This window comes from Dipodomys ordii, unplaced genomic scaffold (assembly GCF_000151885.1).
Source record: "Dipodomys ordii isolate 6190 unplaced genomic scaffold, Dord_2.0 Scaffold38, whole genome shotgun sequence".
In the NCBI taxonomy this organism is placed as follows: Eukaryota; Metazoa; Chordata; class Mammalia; order Rodentia; family Heteromyidae; genus Dipodomys; species Dipodomys ordii.
In genome coordinates this window covers 11,644,998-11,651,010 of record NW_012267254.1, presented here as the reverse complement: position 1 = coordinate 11,651,010, position 6,013 = coordinate 11,644,998, and positions in this window count along the sequence as shown.

Genomic DNA, 6,013 nt, shown 5'->3' with positions numbered 1-6,013 from the left:
ATTGCCTCTTCTATTTCCTTGAAGAATGAGGTTGGAATTTTGATAGGTATTGTGTTGAATTTGTAGATAGCCTTGGGAAGTATTGCCATTTTCATGATGTTAATCTTTCCAATCCAGGAGCATGGGAGGTTTTGCCATTTTTATGAGTACATTTCTTATCAAGCATTTTTGCCTCCTCCTTTGTTTTTTCCCCTATCATCCCTTCTCTCCCATCTCCACAACTACACTCCGTCCCCCTCCCCCCGCCCCCCCACCTAAATTGTAAAGTTCATTTTTCAACATAGTGTCTTGTATATCTCATTGTTACAATGGGTCAACCTTTATCCCTACAGTTTACAAGATACCTGAGATTATCATAATGTTAAAGTTTAAAACATCTGAATAAGTATGTCCTGGGAAGTGTGGCTGGAGTGCCCAGCGGAGCCACAATTCCACAGACTAAGTCAGAGTACCATGTGTTGGCAGATAAGGGATGTGGAAACAATCAGTTGAAGTATAATCTTTAGTTATTTGACAAAGTACTCTCATTGTAGAGTCCCTTGTAGTTCAGCCTGGCTTGTTCCCAAATATACATGGAGTTGCTGAGCAACAATGCACATCGGTGTATATGTGGAAGTTAGTCTTTTATGGCTATCATTTCCTCTTTTTTTTAATTCCTTATTGTGATTAAGTGATTACATAATTTCACAGTATTGTGGGATAATGATGCTTAGTTAAAGTCACAAACACAATCTAACTTTCATGGGGCAAATTGTCTATCATGGTCTATAACACTTTTTAGTTCTATGAGCTTTGCAATACAGTTATTTCTTCCACGTTGGGTGATATGTACATTTCTTTTGTTTTGCATAACATCAGTTGTTCCCTCTTTCCCACTCGTTCCCTCCCTCCCATCACTGCCATTGAGTTGCTTAGTTCATTTTGGTCAATGTCCAGTGCAGCTGATGGGTTCTGCTGTTGTATGTTTTCCCCTGACTCCCTCTAGTTCTGTGTAGTCCTCCTGGTTTCCCTCCAGGGTGCACATATACATCATATATGTGATCAGCAGCATGGGGTTATTTAGTAGTGATTCGGCCAGATGAGTGGAAGTCCTTTGTTTCTTAAGTCTTGTTAAGACTTGTTAAGTCATCTCACCTTACATTTTGATTTAACATCCACTTATCTAGGAGACCATGTGCTGTCTGTCTCTTTGATCTTGGTTTACCTCGCTCAACATGATTTCTTCCAGCTCCACCCATTTCCCTGCAAATGCCATTATTTTGTCCTTTCTAATGGCTGCATAATATTCCATTGTATATAGATACCACAATTTTTGGATCCATTCATCTGTGGTGGGACATCTGGGTTGTTTCCATATCCTGGCTATTGTGAACAGTGCTGCAATAAACATGCAGGTGTATGTGTCCTTGTATCCTGGTTCCTGTTGTTCAGAGATGCCTAGAAGTGGTATGACCCAGTCCTTTCTGAGGACCCTCCAGACTGCTTTCCAAAGTGGTTGTATAAGTGTACATTTCCACCAGAAGTGTAATAGGGTTCCACTTTCTCTGCATCTCCTCCAGCAATTGTCATTGGCTGACTTGAGGTAGTGGGCCATTCTGACTGGGGTAAGGTGGTATCTCAGGGTTGTCTTTATTTGCATTTCCTTCACAGAGATGGTGAACATTTCCTCATGTGTTTCTTTGCCATTTTTATCTCTTCTTCTGAGAAGTCTCTCTTTAGTTCCCTTGCCCATTTAGTAATTGGTTAGTTAGGTTTGGGAGGGATTAGTTTCTTGAGTTCCCTGTATATACTGGATATTAACCTCTTGTCTGATATATTGCTGGTAAATATTTTTCCCAGTTAGTTAGTTGTCTTTCTAGCTTGGTTGCTATTGCTTTATCTGTGCAGAAACTTTTTATTTTAAGATAGTCCCATTTGTCGAATCTCTCTCCAATTTGTTGTGACCCTGGGACTCTGTTCAGGAAGTTCCTTCCTGTGCCTATAAGTTCAAGTGTCTCTCCTACTCCATCCTACAGAAGTTTCAGAGATTCAGGTTTGATGTTAAGGTCTTTAATCCATTTTGAGTTGATGTCGATGCATGGTGATAGGATGGGGTCCACTTTTAGTTTTCTGCATGTGGCCTCCCAGTTTTCCAGCACCAGTAGTTGAAGAGGCTGTGTTTCTTCCAGTGTATGTCTTTGGCTCCTTTGTCAAATATCAGCTGGCTGTAGGCATGTGGTTTTATTTCTGGATTCTATTCTATTCCATTGGTTTTCAGGTCTGTTTTTGCACCAGTACCATGCTGTCTTTGTTATTATGGCTCTATAGTAGAATTTGAAATCCAGCATCAAGATCCCTCCCATGTTGTCTTTTTTGCCTCAAATTGTTTTGGCTATTCTAGGTCTTTTCTTATTCCATATGAATTTTTGGACTATTTTCTGTATTTCAAAAATGTATGTCATTCGTATTTTAATAGGAATTGCATTGAATTTGATATTAATTTTGGCAGTATTGCCATTTTCACTATATTAAGTCTGCCTATCCAAGGGCATGGAAGGTCTTTCCATTTCCTGGTATCTTCTGTAATTTCTTTCTTTAAGTTTTTATAGTTTTCATTAAATAGTTCTTTCACATTAATTCCTAAATATTTTATTGGGGGGTTATTGTGAATGGGGTTGCTTCTTTTATTTCCCTCTCTGCTTGTACATTGTCAGTGTACAGGAAGCCAACTAATTTTTGTGGATTGATTTTGTATCCTGCTACTATGCTGCAGTGATTTATAATTTCTAAGAGTTTGGGGATGGAGTTTTTGGGATCATGAAGGTATAGTATCATGTCATCTGCAAAAAGGGATAGTTTAACTTCTTCTTTCCCTATGTGGATCCTTTAATGTCTTTTTCTTGCCTTATTGCCCTGGCTAAGGGTTCCAGGACTATATTGAAGAGAAGTGGTGATAGTGGGCATCCTTGCCTTGTTCCTGATTTTAGGAGAATTGGTTGTAGTTTTTCCCCATTAAGTATAATATTGGCTATTGGTCTGTCGTATATGGCTTTCATTGTTTTAAGGAATGTTCCTCTATTCCTATAAGTTCTCCAGAGCTTTTAACATGAATGAATGTTGTATCTTATCAAAAGCCTTTTCTGCACCAGTGGAGATAATCATGTGGTTCTTGAACTTGGATCTGTTGATGTGTTGGATTACATCTATTGATTTACATATGTTAAACCATCCCTGCATCTCTGGGATGAAGTCTACCTGGTTGTAGTGTATGATTTTTTTATGTGTTTCTGGATTCTGTTAGCTAGAATTTTGTTAAGGATCTTTGCATCTGTGTTTATCAAGGAGATTGGTCTGTAGTTCGCTTTTTTTGTTGGCTCTTTGCCTGGTTTGGAGATGAGTGTGATATTGGCTTTGTAGGATGAGTTTGAGATAGCTCCCTCCTTTTCTACTTCTCTGAAGAGCTTGAGGAGTATGGTTATTAGTTCTTCTTTAAAGGTCTTATAGAATTTTGTTGTGAATCCATCATCCTGGGCTTTTCCTTATTGGAAGACTTCTGACTGCTTCCTGTATCTCATTGTAAGATATTGGCTTATTCATCTTTGCTCACTTTGGGCAACTTGTATTTATCTAAAAATGCATCCATTTCTGCTAGGTTTTCTTTCTTTAGAGAGTATGACTTTTGAAAATAGTTCTTTATAATTGTTTGGATATTTGGGGTATTTGTTGTGATTTTTCCCGTGGCATCCCCGATCTTGTTAATTTGGGTTTCCTCTCTTCTTTTCTTAATTAATCTTGCCAAACTTCTATCATTTTTATTTATTTTTTCAAAGAACCATCTTTTTGTTCTATTAATTTTATTTATACTTTTCCTATTCTCTATCATTAATTTCTGCTCTTAATTTGATTATCTGGCTCCATCTAGTAACTTTAGGTTCCATTTTTCATATTTTTCTAGCTATTTTAATTGCAACATGAGATTATTTACTTGCTCTATCTCTGTTTTCTTGATGTGGGCAATGAGGGTGATAAATTTGCCCTGCAGGACTGGTTTTGCTGTGTCCCACAAGTTTCTTTGTGATGTGTCTTCATTTTCATTGAATTGTAGGAACTTTTTAATTTCTTCTGTTACCCAGGTCTTGCTTAGAAGTGTGCTGTTAAATTTCCATGTATTTGAGTTATTTCTGTGGTATATGCTTTGTTATTGAGAACTAGCTTGATTCCACTGTGGTCGGATAGCATACAGGGGATTATGTCAATCCCCTTGTATTTGCTTAAGTTCCTTGCATGAACTATGATATGGTCTATTTTGGAGAAAGTTCCATGAGAAGAGCGTGTACTGTGTTGTTTTAGGGTGAAATATTTGGTAGATGTCAGTTAGTTCTACTTGAAGTATGGCCTTACTTAATTCGGTAGCTTCTTTGCCAATCCTTTGGTTGGTAGAACTGTCCTTTGGTGAGAGTGGGGTATTAAAGTCTCCTAGTATTATCATATTTGGATCTATTTTATTCTGTAAGTTTGAGAATATTTGCTTGATATATTTGGGTGCTCCAATGTTTAGAGAGTATAAGGTGATAATGGTAATATCCTCCTCTTGGATTGTTCTCTGTATTAATATGTAGTGTCCTTCCTTGTCTTTATTTATTGATTTTAATGAAAAGTTTATTTTGTTAGATATCAGGATAGCTACTCCTGCTTTCTTACTGTGGGCATTTGATTGGTAGATCCGTTTCCAACCCTTCATTCTGAGTTTGTTTGTATGTTTGGCTGAGAAGTGGGTCTCCTGAAGGCAATAGATGGATGGGTCATGTTTTCTGATCCAATCTGCAGTTCTTTTACTTTTGATTGCTGAATTAAGTCCGTTAATATTTAAGGCTATTATAGAGAGATACATTGTGGTCCCTGTCATTCCCTGTTTTCCTAAGTTTTTCTTCTTTCCTTTTCTCCTGTGCTTACTAAGTTAGACTTCTATTATTACCTGTCTGGTGCAGGTCCCATTCCTTGTTGCTTTCTTCAGGTTGTGTTCCCCCTCTTAGCATTCTTTGTAATGCTGGCTTATTGTTCATGAATTCATTTAGTTTTTCTTTACTATTACAAATTTTCATTTCTCCATTGAATGTGAATGCAAGCTTTGCCAGGTATATCAGTCTGGGCTGGCAGCTATTGGTTCTCAGTGCTCAGATGGTACTTTCCCAGCCCTTTCTTGCATTCAGTGTCTGTGTGGAGAGATCTGCAGTGATTCTAATTTTTTTCCCATTGTAGTATAGCTCCTTTGTTTTTGCTACATGTAAGATTGTTTCCTTAATACTCAGATCTTTCAATTTTGTTATAATGTGCCTAGAAGTGTTTCTCCTGGGATCCTGCTTGTTAGGTGTTCTATATGCTTCTGTTATGTAGTAAGATGTTCTTTTTTAAGGTGGGGAAAATTTTCATTGATAATCTTGTTGAATAGTTGCATTCACTTGCTTTGATATTCTTCGCCTTTGTCCACTCCAATTATATGAAGGTTAAATTTCTTGGCACTATCCGCTTGCTCTTGGATTTCCCTTTGTCATAATTTAAGTGATTTTTCCATATCTGTGACTTTTTGGTCCAGTTGGTGTATTCTGTCTTCTGTGTCTGACACTAAATTCCATTTCTGTTAACTATGGTTTCCATTGTAGTTTGCATGGACGAAATGGACTCATTTATGGATTCGATGTTGGTTCTCAAAGTACTAACTCACCTCTTAGTGAGGTGTGTACTGCCTCTATTTTTTCGTGCACCTCCTGTTTGAGACCCTGTATCTCTTTCGATAGTTCGTCCCTGTGTTCGTTACATTTCTGGTCTATTTCTCCCTTTAATTCATGAGTCATTGCCTCCAGCATCTCTTAAATGTAGCTTTTGTCTTCCATTCCTGCTTTGCTCCTACTGGGGCTCTCCCCTGGGTGGCTTCTGGCTTTTGGGCGTAGCTTGCTATACTGGGTATTGATAAATCTTGTAATTTTTCTCCGTGATTTTCTCATGGGGATTCAGGGATTATTGGAGACTAATCTGA